Source organism: Oryctolagus cuniculus, chromosome 5, assembly GCF_964237555.1.
Source record: "Oryctolagus cuniculus chromosome 5, mOryCun1.1, whole genome shotgun sequence".
NCBI lineage: Eukaryota > Metazoa > Chordata > Mammalia > Lagomorpha > Leporidae > Oryctolagus > Oryctolagus cuniculus.
Window position 1 is genome coordinate 22,505,624 of NC_091436.1, and position 19,109 is coordinate 22,524,732.

The window sequence follows — 19,109 nt, forward strand, 5'->3', positions numbered from 1 at the left end:
TGCATTATGGGAGGTAATCTGCTTCGCTCAGAGTCTACTAGTGGCCAGAGTTGTGGCATTGTGAGAAAAGCCACTGCCTGCAGTGCCAGCATCCCATATGGGTGTCAGCTTGAATCCCAACTGCTCCACTTCTGATCCAGCTCTCTTCCATGGCCTGGGAAAGCAGTAGACTATGGCCCAAGTCTTTGGGTCCCTGTACCCATATGGGAGACCTAGAAGAAGCTCCTGGCTCCTGGCTTTGGATTTGCCAAGCTTCAGATGTTGCAGCCATCTGGGGACTGAACCAGCGGATAGAAGATGAAGACCTCTCTCTCTCTCTCTCTACCTCTACCTCTGCCTTTCTGTAACTCTGCCTTTCAAATAAATAAAATAAATAAATATATTTTTAAAAAGTCTATTGATTTAAATGTTAATCTCATCTGAAAGATGTCTTCCCAAAACATCAATAGTAATATTTGATCAAATACCTGGGTATCTTTGCCTTACTAAGGTAACACAATATTAACCAGCAAAGTCACTATCCTCAGTGTAATGTGATTCTGGTCTTGTTTTAGCTTACAAAACCCAACTAATGAGGCAAGTGTTTGATCTGGTGGTCAAGACACAAATTGGGACAACCACAACCCATATTAGAGTGCTGGGTTTGAGGCCCAGCTCGGCTCCTAATTCCAGCTTCCTGCTAATGTGCACCTGGGAGGCAGCAAGCAACAGCTCCAGGACTTGGATCCTTGCTACCACACAGGAGATCTGGACTGAGTTCTGGGCTCCCAATTTTGGCCTGGCCCAGCTTCAGTCATCATGGGCATTCAGAGGGTGAACCAGTGGATGGGAGCTCTCTCTCGCTTGCTCGCTCTCTTTTCTATGTGTGTTTCTCTCTGCCTGTAAAATAAATAAATAGAAATTAATTTTAAAAGGAAAACATGTATTCTGTTTTTTTCTTTAAATGAATTTACAGTAGTGAGAAGCCAGGAAGTACTTGAGATTAAGAGAATATATTCTGTAATAGAAATAAAAACAGGTTTCCCTTTTGGTGCTCAGTTAGTTGTTGCCGATCAGGGAGAACACACATATTTGGGACTGGCTTAGTTCATTCAGCATGATGTTTTCCAGATTCTTCCATCTTGTTGCAAATGACCGGGTTTCATTGTTTTTGACTGCAATATAGTATTTTATAGAGTACATGTCCCATAATTTCTTTATCCAGTCTCCTGTTGATGGGCATTTGGGTTGGTTCCAGGTCTTAGCTATTGTGAATTGAGCAGCAATAAACATTAATGTGCAGACAGCTTTTTTGTTTTTTTTTTTGTTTGTTTTTTGTTTTGTTTTGTTTTGTTTTTATTTTTGACAGGCTGAGTGGACAGTGAGAGAGAGAGACAGAAAGAAAGGTCTTCCTTTGTCGTTGGTTCACCCCCCAGTGGCTGCTGCGGCCGGCGCACCACGCTTATCCGAAGGCAGGAGCCAGGTGCTTCTCCTGGTCTCCCATGCGGGTGCAGGGCCCAGGGACTTGGGCCATCCTCCACTGCACTCCTGGGCCACAGCAGAGAGCTGGACTGGAAGGGGAGCAACTGGGACAGAATCCGGCGCCCTGACTGGGACTAGAACCTGGTGTGCCGGCGCCACAGGCGGAGGATTAGCCTATTGAGCTATGGCGGCCTGTTGAAGTGAAATGGACACTATGAGAAACAGTGACTTGATCAGCTCTTGTCCTGACTGTTGATGTATAATATAATACTTTATCCATTTTAGTATTTTTTTGTTGTTCTAGTACCATTGGTTGAACTCCGTAATTAACACACAATTATTCTTAGGTGTTTAAATTTTAACTGAAAAGTGATCCCTTTTAGGAATTTGGAAAACATTATGCTGAGTGAAATAAGCCAGTCCCAAAGGGACAAATATCATATGTTCTCCCTGATTGGTGACAACTGACTGAACACCAAAAAGGAAATCTGTTAAAGTGAAATGAACACTATGAGAAACGGTGACTTGATCAGCCCTTGCCCCGACTGTTGATGAACAACTTAATACGTTATCCCTCTTAGTATTTTTTTTGTTTGTTCTACTTAATACTTTTGGTTGAATACTGTAATCAATACACAGTTATTCTGAAGTGTTGAAACTTAAGTGAAAAGTTATCGCTGTTAAATATAAGAGTAGGAGTAAGAGAGGGAAGAGATGTGCAATTTGGGACATGCTGAAGCTGACTTGCCCTAAACGGTAGAGTTATAAACATACCAGGGGATTCCAATTCAATCCCATCAAGGTGGCATCTACCAATGCCATCTCACTAGTCCCAGTGATCAATTTCTATTCACAATTGATCATAATGATAGGACTAAGAGCCAAAGGGAGCACATAAACAAGATTAGTGTCTGCAAATATTAACTGATAGAATAAAAAAGGGAGAGAATGATCCAACACGGGAAGCGAGATACACAGCAGACTCCTAGAATGACAGATGTCCTAAACAGCACTCTGGCCTCAGAATCAGCCCTTAAGGCATGCGGATCAGGCTGAAAAGCCCATGAGAGTATTTCAGGCATGGAAAGCCAAGACACCCTGGAAAAAAAAAAAAATGACCTAAATGAAAGATCTCTGCGAGTGAGATCCCTGTAGAAAGAATGGGCCATCAAAGAAGGAGGTACCTTTCTCTCTGAAGGGAGGAGAGAACTTCCACTCTGACTATGACCTAGTCTAAATATGATCAGAGTCAATGAACACAAAAGGCTTCCATAGCCTTGGCAACTCATGACAAGAGCCTAGGGTGATTACTGATGCCGTAAACAAGAGTGTCAATTTGTTAAGTCAACAACAGGAGTCACTGTGCACTTACTCCTCATGTGGGATCTCTGTCCTTAATGTGCTGTACATTGTGATTTAATGCTATAACTAGTATTCAAACAGTATTTTTCACTTTGTGTTTCTATGTGGGTGCAAACTGTTGAAATCTTTACTTAATATATACTAAATCGATCTTCTGTATATAAAGAGAATTGAAAATGAATCTTGATGTGAATGGAAGGGGAGAGGGAGCAGGAAAGGAGAGGGTTGCAGGTGGGAGAGAAGTTATGGGGGGAAGCCATTGTAATCCATAAGCTGTACTTTGGAAATTTATATTCATTAAATAAAAGTTTTTTAAAAAAAGAAACAAAAACAAAACATCTATGAGGTTATTTGAAATTAATAACAGAGAGCAGAGTTCTTCCTAAAATAGTAAAAAAAAAAATGAATTCCTTTGAGCTTTCACTAGGGTTTCCTACCCTATGTTTCGAAGGATACCACCTACAAGGAAACAATCAAAACAATTCATTCCTTGCATCTGATATAGATATAGATATAGATAAGATTTAGATAAATAATGTAGGTGAAGATCCTGTTGACTAGTTCAAACTTGCCACTTTTTTTTTTTTTATTTATTTGACAGGTAGAGTTACAGACAGGAAGAGAGAGACAGGGAGAAAGGTCTTCCTTCCATTGGTTCACCCCCCCCCCCCAAATGACCACTACAGCCAGAACTGTGCTGATCCGAAGCCAGGAGCCAGGTGCTTCTTCCTGGTCTCCCACGTGGGTACAGGGGCCCAAACACTTGGGCCATCCTCCATTGCCTTCCCGGGCCACAGCAGAGAGCTGGACTGGAAGAGGAGCAACTGGTACTAGAACCGGCACCCACATGGGATGCTGGCGCCACAGGCAGAGGATCAACAAAGTGAGCCAGGGTGCCGGCCCCAAACTTGCCACTTCCGACCTAAACATGAGAATGTATAGATCTCAAAGAATTGTCAGGAATTAGTTTCTGGAATTTAGAAATACAAAATACATTTGTTACGTCTTACTTGAAAAGATATGTTTCACCTTAAGAATATACTTTCTATTTTTATACAAGGATAGTTCACTAACACTCAGTAAGTTACTATATGCAACCCAAAAGGCAGTCTGCAAAAAGAGTGGTGACTAGATAGGAACCATCCCAAGAAGTCTTCTAGGGGCTAGAATATCTGAACGCCAAATAGAAACTACTAGGTTGGTATATAGTGTGACAGTAATGCAGAGTATTTTAAGGAGCAATTTAAAACCTACTGTCCCAGAAAACCTTACAAGCCTTTACATTTCTATCAGAGGTATTTCAGGTATATAGGAATATATTACAAAATGTAACTCATATATATCATCTCCCTTTAAATGCAAGATTTTACCATGAGACTAAATGTTCTTTATAAAAGAAATAAATCTGATTTCTGGAATGACAACAAAATACTATTAGTATGAATAATTTATATTTTATTCCTAGGGGAAAATAATTATTTACAAATTTTTTGCCCCCTATGTTTCTGATCAATGAAATATCTAAAGTAGTCATTTAATGTTCATTTGATCCTACTATGCTGAGGATATTATCAGTAAAGATTATTATCATTCTTTTATTTCTTCAACATATTTTGAAGACTATGTGATAATCCTATGGGATATGCTGAAGATTCTGAGATTCTTCTAACTGCAAAGAGTTTCTGTTTTAGTAGGGGAGCAGGTAGTGCTATGGTTTGAATGCTTTTTTTCCCCTCAAGAATTCATATTGAAAGTTAATTCCTAATCAACAAAAGTAAGAGGTGTGACATATAGGAGATAATTGAATCATGAGGGCTCTCTCTTCATGAATGGGATTAGGCGGCCTTAAAATGGACTTTGTGCTAGATGAGGGCACCTCAGCCATAAGACCCATCACAGTGATCACCCAGTTTCAGCAGACAACAGGACAGCTTTCAGAAACACAGCCTCGAGAACTGAAGCCTCCTGTGCAGGAGACCTGGTGCTGGTGAAGTCTCCCCTCTCTCCCCATCTCAAAGTGATTGTGGGAGGGGTCCTATGCCACCATACTTTCTACTCCCACTGTAGTAAATGTGTCTGGACTAGAATCTTGGATCCACCACTTTCAAGTAAAAGCCTGGTTTTTCAAACTAACTTCAGACTTGACTCAGGATAGCTGCAATACCTCCGAAGAGAATGGTGACTACTCCTGTGGGGTGACTGAGGGACTCCAGCTATTCAAAAGGAAAAAGGACCCACTTACAGGGATGGGAAGCATAGTGGGTGCCATTGAGTCCAAGAAACCTCGGAGCTCACAAGGTTCGTTGGTCTTGCAGAACCATTGGGCATCAGATTTCCTCACAGTTGAGCAGGTTTGTAAGATTTGAGTCCTCATCCACAGGCTATCAGACTCCAGATGGTTCTTCAGAAGGAACCACATAAGCAGGCCTTCCATCAGGGACCTCTGGACAGACCTCTGGAGGAGGAACCCTGACTGCTGTCCCCAATGTTGCCTTGCCTCCAGCTTTTAGTAGCCAGAGCAATCTTCACTCCTGCTTCCTGATGGCAGTTAGGGTCACCTCATCAGAGAGGGGATTGATAGACACCATCTAGGTAGGCAGGCACAGGTGTGCCCCTCCCCACTATGTAGTGATGAGTCTTAGAGGACTTTAGAGGAGCCAGGAAATCAGCTTCTGTGATTGGAGACTTAACTTTCATCCAATTACCATAGCCAAGAACCAATCAAAATAGTCACTGCTGAAGGTCTCATTTGTATCTCTCCCAGGCCAGTCATGAGAACTTCCCCTTTATAGTCCCTAAAAACCCTTAGAGCACTTCTCCTAACAGAAATCCTCTTTTAGGAGCATCTCTTCAATAAACTTTGTACCTTCAATTGCTAAACAAATTAAAAAAAAAAGAATTTTATTTATTTGAAAGGTAGACTTACAGAAACATAGGGAGAGACAGAGATAGAAATAGAGAGATAGAGAGGGAGAGAGAGATGGATAGAGATGTTCTAACTCCTGGTTCACTCCCCAAATGGCTATAATGACTGAGACTGGGCCTGACAGAAGCCAGGAACCAGGAACTCCAGTCGGTCTCCGACATGAATGGCAGGGACCCAAGCACTTGAACCATCTTCCATTGCTTTCACATTAACAAAGAGTTAGATTGGAACTGGGGCAGTCAGGACTGGAATCAGTGCACATATGGGATGCTGTCATTATAAGCTTTGTCTTAACCTGCTGCAGCACAATGCTTGCCTATAAAATGATCTTTCTACCAGGAGCCAACAGAGATAATAGCTTCTACTTACAATATTTGGACATTATCTACAGGTTTTAGACAATTTCCTCCAAAACCATTGTGAGGTTGGTGCTACTGTTCTTCTGCTACTTACCTAGGTAGGAACTGTGAAAGGCTGAGAATCTTGGTCAAATCATAAAATTAAAGTGTGAATCTGGGACTCCAACCTAAAGTCATGTTTTTCCTACTGTGTCCACCCAGCCATGTAGATGTATGTTTATTTCTTTTTTTTTTCTTTTAAGGAACAAACTGCTTTTGAAGGAGAGAGACAGACACAAAAGGAGAGACAAAGAGACATAGAGAGATCTTCCTTCTGCTGACTCCCTCCACAAAAATCTGCAACAGCTGGGTCTGGACCAGAGCAAAGCCAAGAGCAGGAGCTCACTCCAGATCTCCTACATGGATGGCAAGGACTCAACTACTTAAGCCATCAACCACTACCTACCATAGTGCACAGTAGTAGGCAGCTGGAATAAGGAGCTAATCTAGGACTCGAATGAATCCAGGCATTCTGTTATGGAATGCATGTATCCCAAGCAACATCTTAATAGCTGTATCAAACACCTACCATTTTCTGTTTGCTATAGAGATAGAGGTAGAATCATGTAGGGGATGCTGAATATAATGTCTTTACATCTCCAATGACCATCAAGTACAACTTTTGACGTAACTAAGGGACAAGCAATTTTAATATGAGATCCCTGACAAATGCCTGTAATACTAACATTTTGCAAAAGAAAATTCAAATGTTTTATCCATCAGCTCTATAAAATCAAAACCTCTTCTTTTCAAATGAAAATTTAGAACCAGATATAAATTGCTGGAGATGAAGATTTAATCATATTTTTGCACAATAGTTGGCTGCAGAGTAGATGAGGATTAGGATCAAAGTTTTCCAAATAAAGACAGTTAATGCTTCAGATTCTACCTAATAAAACTGCAATGCAGCATACCTGGGTAAGAACTCTAGTTTGAAAGTGACAGAAATTCGATTTCAACCTAAATAGAGAAAGAAACCTAGTTTATTGTCTTGAAAAATCCAAAGAGCAGGCAAACAGCCAATTCATGTCAAAGGCAAACATTCATTTGGGTCTTAGTAACTGACAGTACCTGGAACTTGAACAATGCTCAACCTCAATTTCTCTCTCTTTTTTTCCTCTCATTTACTCTGTCTGTCTGTCTCTTGCTGCCTCTTTGCTCTGTGCCGAATTTTTCTCACATTGATTCAGGTTTTCTATATGTGGCAGGAAATGTGATCACTGACAGTTCCTGTTTTATATCTCAATTCTATTATAGGACAAGAAAGCCTAACACACACTGTATCCATTCCCCCAACAAACAAGCCACCAAGGAATGCCTCTTATAATACAGCTTGGTTTGAATACCCACCCCTAGAAAGCACAACACTTCTAGGATGAGCAGTCTCCAGTAGCCTGAGTTGTTTTTAGAGAAGGTAGGAGATGGTTGCAAGAACAAGTAATAGATGCATCCCACAATCCCACAAGACTATCTTCTGTCAGTGTATTTTAAAGGCAGAGATTTCACAATTTAAACTCCTTCTATATCATAGATTTAATATTTCATTTAATTGATGGGTTAAATTTTTAAAGTATTAATGCCTCACTCCATTGCAAAAGGATATTTAAGATTAAAGGAACATATAAAATATGCCAATATACAATTGTTAAAGTAACTATGCAGACATTAGCCTGTGTGTGTTAAGAGGGGTCAAAGAAAATGGAATTTTTCTGTAGATGGATGAGGAAACACAGAAGCAAGCCTTGGGAGCAGATCGGCATTACACATCTAAAGTATTGCTCTTGTTCAATAACTTTGTTGAGTAGGCCTTTTATGGGATTAAATGAGGGAAGAAATGTCATAGCAAACCATCATTTACATACAACTTGGTTAAGTGGGTCCCAGACCCACTCCCTGGGGACAACTTAGGGGAATCTCATCTGCCCTGTACCAAGAGAGCTTTTAGTCTCATTATGAATTTCTGGGAGGAATTTTAGGAACTGCACACCCAGAAGCCCTCCACCCAGCAAGAAAAGATAGCCAACACAGGGAGGAGGCCCACAGCCATAAAAACTCCAGTCTGAATGCAGACTGGGCTCTCAGTTCTTTAATGAAATGGCCACCTGGTCTATCAGTTATAGTCCTTTTAATTGCTTCAGTAGTCATATGTCCTTCTGGATCTGCACCTTCATATTAAATCACCCAAAGACAACAAACTCCTGCAGCTAGGAACCACTACTACCCACTCCTGTTTCACAGTCAATAAAAGATGGCAATGGGGACAGGCATTTGGATTAGCAGTTAAAATTTCTGTATCCCAGAGGCTGGGTTGGATACCTTGTTTCAACTCCAAATTCCAGCTTCCTGGCATTACAGACCCTGGAAAGCGGCAATGATGGCTTAAGTAGTTGCATTCCTGTCATTCCTGTGGGAGACCTGGATTGAATTCCTGGCTCATGGTTTTGGCCTAGTCCAACTCAAGACATTGTGAGAATTTAGGAAGTAAATAAGCAAATAGAAGCTTTGATTTTTTTTGTCTGTCTATCTCTTTTTCTATCTTTCTGCCTCTCAAATTAATTATTTATAAAAATGCCAGTGAGGGGAATGGCACTGTGGTATAATGGGTAAAGTTGCCGTCTATGGTGCCAGCATCCCACATGTGCCTGGGAAAGCAGCAGAGAATGGCCCAAGTGCTTGGGCCCCTGCACCCATGTAGAAGACTTAGAAGAAGCTCCTGGCTCCTGACTTCAGATTGGTCCAGCTCTGGCCATTGTTTACATTTGGGGAGTGAACCAGCAGAGAGAAGATCTCTGTCTCTCCCTTTCCCTCTCTGTTTAACTCTGCCTTTCAAATAAATAAGCAAATTTTTTTTAAAAAATGCCAAGGAGTTATGAAGTACAAAGTACACAAAGGGAAAAAAAAGTGGTAATAAAAACCTGAAGTAGAAATGAGTTGGGTTAAATTCAAATGCAATCATACTGTCATTTTGAGCAAAAATGTCACTCTATGATAGCCAAAGAGAAAAGGGAAATCTGATTGGTAAAACAGTTCATGATACCCATAAAATAAAAACAAATCAGTTTATCAAGATATACAAGGCTATTCTTTATAAACTAGCACCAGGGAAGAAATGTTGAGGTACTTTATAGAGAATGTGAAATATAATATCATCAGTTCCATAAAGGGGTGTATGGAGCGATTACAAGTACAAGCCAGGGCATCACCGCAAACCCAATTCAGGAACAATTCTGTGAAGACCAAACAGTATTTTATGGAAATGCAAGGAATCTCCAAAAAGGTCATGGAAAATGCATATTATGAAAGAAACTATGCATGGATTTCAAAATGTTTTATACCAAAAAAATTTGCCTTTTAAATCCATTTCACTACAAACTTTTTTTTTTAAAGATTTATTTTATTTATTTGAAAGGCAGAGTTAGAAGGAGAGGTAGAGGTAAAGGTCTTCCATTGGCTGGCTCACTCCACAAATGGCTGCAATGGCTGGAGCTGAGCCAATTCGAAGCCAGGAGCCAGGAGCTTCTTCTGGGTCTCCCATGTGGGAGCAGGGGCCCAAGGACTTGGGCCATTCTCTGCTGTTTGCCCAGGCACATCAGCACAGAGCTAGATTGGAAGTGGCGCAGCCAGGACTCTATGGGATGCCAGTGCTGCAGGCCAGGGCTTTAACCTGCTGTGCCACAAGGCCAGCCCCACTACAAACTTTTTGAAGTACCTTCATATATGTCTTTGCTTTTAAGAGACTTAATCTTATGAAAGGCTTTATTCATTCATTCAATTAACTAATTTTGTGGGATACCAACTACTTGTGAGACATAGTGGGAACAAAATATGAAGGAGTGAATGCAATATATATCTTTCTGAACTCATCCATGGACAATGTTTTCTTTGTTATAACTTTTAATAGATGCTTGAATGACAAAAAATTCAAGAATGAATTCCTTGACAAGTAGTTAGCAATTTTTTATGTTGTCAATTAAAGGCACAATTATATGGCTCTTACAGAGGAGAACAAGAGTTTGAATGGATTTTGTGAAAAATAGAAAAACATACATAGTTTCCTGAAGCCATTCTACTTCTCTTAGAGGTATTTTCCATGGGCAGAATCAAGATCCTCCTTAGAAAACAATGAATTGTCAGGATGCCCACAAATTTCTTTTCTAGATAATGTGTCAATAATTTTAGTTGGCAAAAAAAAAAAAAAAAAGTATAAGGCAGGGAGTCTGAATGCCTTTATCAAAATAAAAAAGCCTAATAATACACTTGAGAACAGTAGGGCTTAAAGTACTCTGTGGCATAAGCTCCAAAAGGGACTATTTGTCAAGTGTACAACAAGGTTAATGAAAAGGTACCATGCTACTACTTTGATTCTTAATAATGCTTTAAAGGTTGAAATTAGCAACCAAAAAATAATTTTCAGTATTTATCCCTTATCTGGAGAGAGAGGCAGTAACTAATAAATTTTCTGCGAAGGTCCTACACTATGATTACAAAAGTCCTATGATTACATTATGTATCTATTAAAGGACTTGCCAGAAATCAAAGGTACTGAGGGAACAGCACTTTTTAAGTCCAGATAGACTTTCTTTGAATTATCTTGCCATGAAAGAAGTATTCGAGAAAACTCACTGTGTTGCTAATGTTAAATAATTCATTCATCAAAGCGGAATTAGACAGCATTGACAGGGCACCAAAATGACTGTTTGGGTATTATCAATATTTATCATGGAATATTATTATCATTGTTGTTTTATTGTAACTAGACAATAGGTTAAGTTGTCAAGGTAAACACCTTGTCATTCCCATAAGGTTATATGTATACTATTCACTATGGAAGAGAGCATACATCCAATTAATATAGCCACCATGCCAATTTGCTGACTTATGAATGGAAATTAATGTATCAGTTTCTATCCAGTTTAATGTTCACAGTTTTATGATAAAGTCTCTGAACACCCATTAGAAGTCTGTTATTTATATTGAAATCATAATGCTTGGCACATGCATCTTTATGAAACCAAAAGATGGCAGTGTTTTAGAAATGTTGCAAACATTCTGAACATGTCCCTAACATTTTTGTTTTCTGGTCAGATACTGCAAAAGAGACTATAGCAGTAATCCAACAGTAAGAGGGAACTTCAAAAAATTCGAGGAAAATGTAATAATAAGATTACATGCATTTTCCTTGAGCTTTTTGAAAATCCCTTGTAAACCAGACCTATCCGATCACTATTTATTCCCTTGTAAATTTACAATCCATACTCTGTCATAAAAGTCACTCAGTAAATGTCTGTTGAATGAACTACACTGAACAGATGACTCTATAACAGGAGGGTGGAGGATTTCTTTCTTATAAGCAGACAGACTATATATTTGAGCCCTTGCTGAAGAAACAGAGGTGAGAGGGTGATTTTTGTCTTTCAATTGCGAATGTCCCCAGGAATCTGTGTCAATCTAAGTTAATTAATCAGAGCTCTAAGAAGTATTGTTGGTTCCATTTAGAGATAGTTCTAATATAAATTTCCAATGAAAACTTGACTATCCAGAAATTTTTAGAAATTAGATATTATAAAAAGCCAAGGAATGTAGGTAAATTGGGTCATTATATTTAAATTGAAAATGATTTAGTTGTTTTTATTTTAGCCACTTTTAACAAAAATTTTAATAAATACACATGCTTTAGATTTTCTTAAATAGAATTTATTAAACATGCTAACATTTTCTTACATACTATAGAGAGTTACTACATTTACAGCACTCTGAGGACTGATAAAAACGTATAGTCACAAGGTAGATTCAGGGTTTTTGTTTTTTTTTAAGTTTTTATGTTTGAGTTTTCCTAGCTTCTCCTATAGACTCTCCCAAGAGTCCACCAGACACTCAGGCAATTATTTCTTCTTGATTAGTTCATGGGCTTGTTTCAATCCTATTACCATATTTTAATTTGTGGTCCCCACTCTGATTGGTTAAGATATTAGAAAGTCAGACTAAAAATACTGCATCTAAAGTAAGATAATTTGATTTTAAATGGTTTAAATGTTATTTGTCATGAAGAACTGTGTATTTTTAAAAATGTTTATACATATTTTAACTGTTCTTTCAAATATATCTTTCAATCCTTTCTTTGTTTCCTGGTATACTGACTGTTTCTCTGATTAGGTGAGTTTTAAATACAGTGAAGTTTTGCAGAGATGAAGTATGGATTATGTACAAATTAATTCAATAATTAGTGAACCAGTAGTCAGACATTTCATGAGATTCTGTTATTTTCTCTGTGTTGAAAAGAAGTTTTGTGATATTGGGGAAGATATTCCTCTATAATTTCAAAATAAAATATATTTGTTTTAGTGATAGTCTAGGTGAAATGGTTGAGAGGTAGAGGACTAGGCTAAATAAAAATTTATTTGATAAAAATCACTGTCATATGGGACTGGTGTTTGATGTGGCGACTAATGCCGCCACCTGGGATGCTGACATCCCATATGGGTGCAGGTTAATGTCACACCTGCTCCACTTCCAGTGTAGCTCCCTGTTAATGGCCTGGGAAAAGCAGTGAAAGATGGCCCAAGTGTTGGGGCCCTTGCACCTCCTGTGGGAGACTTGGATAAAGCTGCTGGCTCTTCAATTTGGCCTGGCCCAGAGATGGCTGTTGTAGCCATCTGGGAAGTGAACCAGTGCATGGAGAATCTCTTTTCTCTCTCCGTCTCTCCTTCTCTCTCTGTAATTATTGACTTCCAAATTAAATAAATAAATCTTTGATCAAAAACAGACACATAAAGAAATGGTACAATGCCTGAAATTGACTTCTAAATAATCTAGGTGGGCAGTCAAGGTATTGAGGAAACAAGACTATACTCAAAGTTAGAAATATTGAATCTAGGTGGCAAGTATATAAGTGTTTAACAAGCTCATCTCTCTACTCTTAAATATATTTGAAATTTTCTCTAAAGAAATAATTTTTAAATGTAATGATTTATAAAAATGTAATTCTTTCATTCTATGAAAACTAATAGAGAAAAACTGTTATCTTTGTCAGAAGAACCAAGGAAACTCATGGCCAAAAAGGAGGGTTTTTGAGTGTACCTGTTAACATCTTAATTGGAAACTCATTATATCTGGCATTTGTTCATGCTTTCAGACACTTGCTGGACCACTAAGCTGGCTTTAGCCTGATATTAAGGTTATCAAGTCCCTAGCTCCAAAGCCATTAACACAACTTTACCATAAAATCTCACACTAATCTAAAATAGTTAAGTTTGATACAAACAATACATGTTTGCAAATTTCTGGGATTTGTTGCCAGAGGTAGAAATTTGTTGCCATTGGTAGAAATGTTCATTGCCTTCTGATTTTAGATGTTCTGCTTTATTAAGTATGACTATATGTATTTTATGGATTTTATTTCCTATAATCTTGTTTTAAACTCTAGAAGATACAAATGTATTCAGAGGGTAATATAGACACATATAGAAGATCTCATTACAGAGCACTTACTAATTGCATGCTACAACGTCCTATTATAATAGGGCCACTTTCATTAATTATAAAAACTCATCCTCCAAGAGGGTAAGATCTTCAGTCTTTTTGCATGCTTCTATTATTCATCCCCAAGAGAATCAGCGAAGATAAGAGGCTGAGCAAGACAGCCAAGCCCATGTGGCAGAGGGTGATGACTAAGCCAGTGGATCAGGGCCAGTCTGGCTTGGACCAGAGTGGAGGCAGCCAGCAACAGCCAAGCCAGAAAGAACTGAGATGAGAGCACGGGTCAGATAGCCAGAGGCACACAGACTGGGGGAGGTTACATCAGACTGTGGCCTCTTGAGTCCATGGAACAAAAGTCTTGGCCCTGCCATTCTCTGTGACAGTGCATTCTTAAAGTTGTATTTCAGGCACTGACTCCAACTGTATTGCATTTTATTCCCCCAGTACTTCTGAGCTATTGAAAATTCTCTGTTTTTGCCTCTGCAGCAGCTTATTAGTCTAACATTGATACTAATATTAATCAAGCATTTGATGAATATTCATCTGGACAAATTATAGAAACAGTATCAGTAAACAACATGGACTATGACTTCTGTAGGAGATTTGGAATGGTTTTTTTAAAGCTTAAATTCTTTATTTCCAAACAGAATCTCAAGGACTTTTTTCCTTGTGTTAAACAATAGTAAGTAATGTTTTATACTAGAATCCTTTTATAGGATGCTTTATTATTCAAATAGATTTGTTCATAAAATAGGACAAATGAAACCATTGCTCCCTGAATATCAAATACAGCAAATTACTATCACAGTAGAGGTGACTTTTGAAGATGCCTTTAAATGTAATATTAGAAACTGTCCTTCAAATCCACCTCAATCTGAACTCTACTGTAAACATGTGAAGAAACGTCTTTGTTTGTTTGTTTGTTTTTTTAGTTTCCCCTTCTAGGATCTACTTGTTCCTTCTGTCACCATAGGTACCTCTCCTATTCTACCAAACACCATGTCCTTGGCCATGATCCAGAAGCCTACACAGGGTGGGTTCAGCTCCTCATTTCTAATCTTTTCATTACCAAAATCTCCTTTAATTATCTATCCCTTTAGCTCTTCTCTCCATGCAGAGACTCTTAGTTTTAAATGACTTTAAAATTATTCCCCTTGGAGAAAGTATAATTTTATCAACAAGCAATGAAACAATCTTTTATCAACTGTGGCTATCCAGAGCCACTTCATTTGAATTTACAGACTGTGAGCTGCAAAAATCCAGAAGAAAAATCGATCAAATACTGAAAAAGGCAGTATCAGGACAATATGATATTTTTTCTCTTTTTAATTCCCTATGCTACCTCAAAGTAGTTTGGGTGGACCAGTCAGTCTGCTAGTTTCAGTACTGCCAATGATTTGCACTGTGGCCTTGGACAGGCATTTAGTATCTGTATTGGCAAAATGGTATGGTTAATAATTTCCTTAGTATTACCTTTCTGTTACTATAACTAAAATACCTGAGAAGTTACTTACGAAGATTTATTGTGGCTCAGTTTTTGAAGCTTCACAGTCTAAGATCAGGCAGCTCCAATGGTGTGAAGCCTTATGAGGGTGGTAGATGGGAGGAGTCATGTGGAGGGAGGACCACCTAGTGAGTCAAGAAGCAGGAAGACAGAGAACTTGTAGGCACATGTTTAAGTGGTTTCTCCTTAGAGAGCAATCATGATTTGATTATAAAATTCCACACTCACAACCTTGTCCAATCCCATCACTTCCCAAAGGCCTCAACTTTAGATACCATGGTTATATAAAGGCTTCACCCTGTAAGTACCATTAATCGATGACTTTGGGACTTAAACTAAACATCTGCATAATTTAAGAAGCCAAATCAAACTATAGCAATCTCTTAAATACCAACTTATTTGCTCATCTTTCTTTCTTCTTCTTATTTCTTTCTCGAGTCAGATATTCCTGAGACCACAAAACTACAAGATCAAGAGATCCCACTTCCAGCTCTGTGTTGTGAGAGCTTGGATACCTCACAGGTTCCTTATTTCCCTAAATTCTAAATATGGATAACTTGAAAAGCTCATGAGATAGATACTGAAATTACAATAATTGGTTTTAAAAAGTTTGAAATGATTTTAAGCATATTACATTAATATAACCTCTTCACCTAAAATTAGCTTAGTTTCTTGTATTTACCAAGATGGGTTCACATTATTTTGGGGGTGAGAAATAACTTGTCTCTACTAGTGAAAATTGCAAAGCAAAAGAATGATAACCAAGGACTTCAAGAGCAGAGGCAAGCACAGGAGGTAGAAAATAGGGATATCATTCCTAACCTGGATTTTAGCCTAGTCATAGCCCTTTTGTCTCATTGAATCTTATCCTACAGAAAAATCAAAGTATGTCTGAGATTGAAATTTAGGGTAGATATTCCCAGCCTTGTTCATGCTTCAGGTTCCCATAACAGTTTCTTATCCAGATCCATCCTCCTCTCAATCTGTTCCTCTCAGTGCTGATTTTAAGATCCATCTTTTCAAATATTGTAGGTCAACTGAAGAATGCTATGATGATATTGTTAGTATTATGTCAAGTCAGTGTCCTCTAACTATGAGCTTCCACATTAGATCAGGTGCATTCACTCTGGTGCACTTTACATTACATTCAGCCCCACAAAATGCTATTTGCCTGCTGTTTCTTTCTAAAGCCTTCTTTTCCCTATTTCACAAATGCTTCTGGTCTTTTTCAAATATTAAAAGCATTTAATTCAATGTGGGATGCAACAGAAGTAATCATAGTATTTAGGCAAGTCTGATAGATTTCTCCAGGGAACATTATTGTGTGACTTCACCAAGGAAAGGAGGAAATAGAAGCATATGTTGTTTATAATATTTTGATATTTCTCTGCAGGAGATACATGGAGAAGTTGGGGGGCAGAATCTGGATGTGGCCAGTTCATTCAACTCTGAAACATCTTAGAAGAGAATTGAGATGGATTAAGCACCCAAAGATAATGTGGCATTTGGGTTGTGGAGATGTGGGCTTTAACAAATGATCCAAGTGGTCTTACATTAGGCATTGCCATTTCAGGTTGGAAATAAAATTAAACAGAAGGGCAGTGAACTAAAAGTAAATTCAGGATTAATCTAGTTTTTATTTGAGTGTGTTTCCTTTCAATATTAATTAAGTCACATTATATGGGAGTAAAATGTTCTAGACTCTGGTCCTGGCTCAGAAATTGATTTTACTGTCCTTTCCATTGGCAAAACATGAGTGACATGAAGTCATAATGTCTCAGGGAGCATAAAATGCCAATGAAACTAGTTCCAGCATTTCTGTGAAGATAATAAGGGCAAGTACTTTGATTCTTCTTTTGTGTGCAGAAAAAAATCAAAGTTCTACATGCAGCAAAATTTTCCAAAGTGTGTCAGGGCAAATCATGAATGATGATTTTAGAGTTGCATCCTATGTAGTTTTATCTTAGTTTAATGTTCAATTCATGTAAAAAATAGATATAGAGTTATGGTTGTGGAGTGGCAGCCTTGGTTAGCTTCACAGAGTCCATACTTAGAAGTACTGATGTAAATATTCAGAGACAGACTTTGGAGGTCATCACCTTCCCTTGCAATCTTTTCACAACCCTGAGGCCCTTGTAATCCCCATCCTCATGCCTCACATGCTCCTCTATCGACTGTCCAAAATCCTGGTAAATAAAATGCTGCCTATTCCAAAATTGGCTGTTTTTTAATAGTTGATTATGGAATAGTTGTTAATAGTTGATTTCCATCACAGGAACAAATTGAGAACTTTGTGTTTCACCCAAAGTACTCAGATTTCACACTCTACTTTCTGACTTCCCAATCTTGAGGAAGAAGGTAAGAAGATACATATCTGTCCTCCATGGTTTTTGTTTGCTTGTTTTTTGTTCTCAAGGGAAAGTCATTCCAGAGTGAAATCAGAGGACCATTTTCCAAGAACTAGCCTTAGCTTTGTAAACTGATAGGAATGGAAAATGTGCTCCACGTTTCCCCTTTTGAATACTGAAGAAGCAAACTGGAAAAGTCCCTAAGTCTTACCATTCCCTCATCTGTGATCTGGAAGCCATCTAATTTTTCTAAGGGGAAAACTATTCCAGACTTATGTTTTTGCTTTCAGGACTTAAGAGTGCTTCCTAATGCAAGGAGTGATCAATAATCTAAACTAATTACGGATTTGTTTACACACATTTCTTACCTCCTGCCCTATCTTCTGTACTCAGAATACATCCTGAATCATTTCTATAACTAATGAGCAATGGAAATAATGCTTGGTAATTTATCTATTCAGGAAATATTTTGTTTTAGAGAAACAAATTGGCTTGTCATTTTCAATAGTTTATTGGAATGGAAAATAATGAACTGATCTAGAGGACCAGCTTTTCCTTGCTCCCAAAAGTGAGCCAAGACAGCTGTGGCCAGGTGAGCTTCTAGTCCAGTGTTATTATGCACCCTCCTTCCTTTATCACCAAAGTATAATGTCAGGCAAGAGAAAGGTCTCTGAAAAGTGTCCTACCATCTTAAAATATGAAACAATAACAATTTACAATTATCAGTGTATCACAAATATCATTTAGCCAATGTTGATTAACATCAAATATTCATACTCTCCTAGCTTCTGGGGATACAGGAATAAGCTAGACAGACTACAGACATTGTCCCTCCTGTCGAGGTTGGCACTACGTGGCTTAACAGAGGTTTCAGCTGCAGATCTTATTGCGAACACTCACTACCTGGTATGGCTTAAACATCTGACCCTAAACTCAGGAGTTTGGTCTCCATAGTCATATGTTAATGGCACCAACAGGGTGGAAATTTAATCCAGTTATGATGTTTATAGTTGGAGTCTGTGGGAAATAATTAGATTGGATTAGTCTTTGAGGGTGGAGTCCCTATGACTGAATCTTGGTGGCCTAATAAGAGACCAGGACAGATAAGCACACACTCTTGCCATGTGATGTTCTGTGCCTCCTCAGGACTCTGCCAGGAAGAACATCATCACCAGAGGCCAAATTCTGCACTATGGACTGTGTTCATCTAAAACTGTATAAGACAAAATAAACTTTGTTCCTTATGAAGTAGTTTGCTTCAGGTATTTCATTATAATAATAAAAGCTAATAAGTGACACCTTAGAGACTCATCAAACAGGCTAACTCAAGGTTTTCTGAATTTTCTCACAAAGTTTGTCTGTCGCTCCCCCTCTTCGTGGAGGAGCAACACTGAACCCTGCGCTGTTCTTTCGTCTGCTCGGCCCTCCCCGGGTTTGCTGCTGGTTCTTCCCGGGTTGGCTACTATCCCTTCCACCTCCGTGGAAGGGCAGTTCCCCCTGGCCGCATTCCCCACTTCCGCAGGGGAGCGGCACACCGCCGGCCGGCTCTCTGGGGGCTGCACGGGTTCCCTTAGATGTTCCCCATAGATGTTCCCGGTGCATGCCGTTTCTCTCCTCCTTTATAGTCCTTCTCT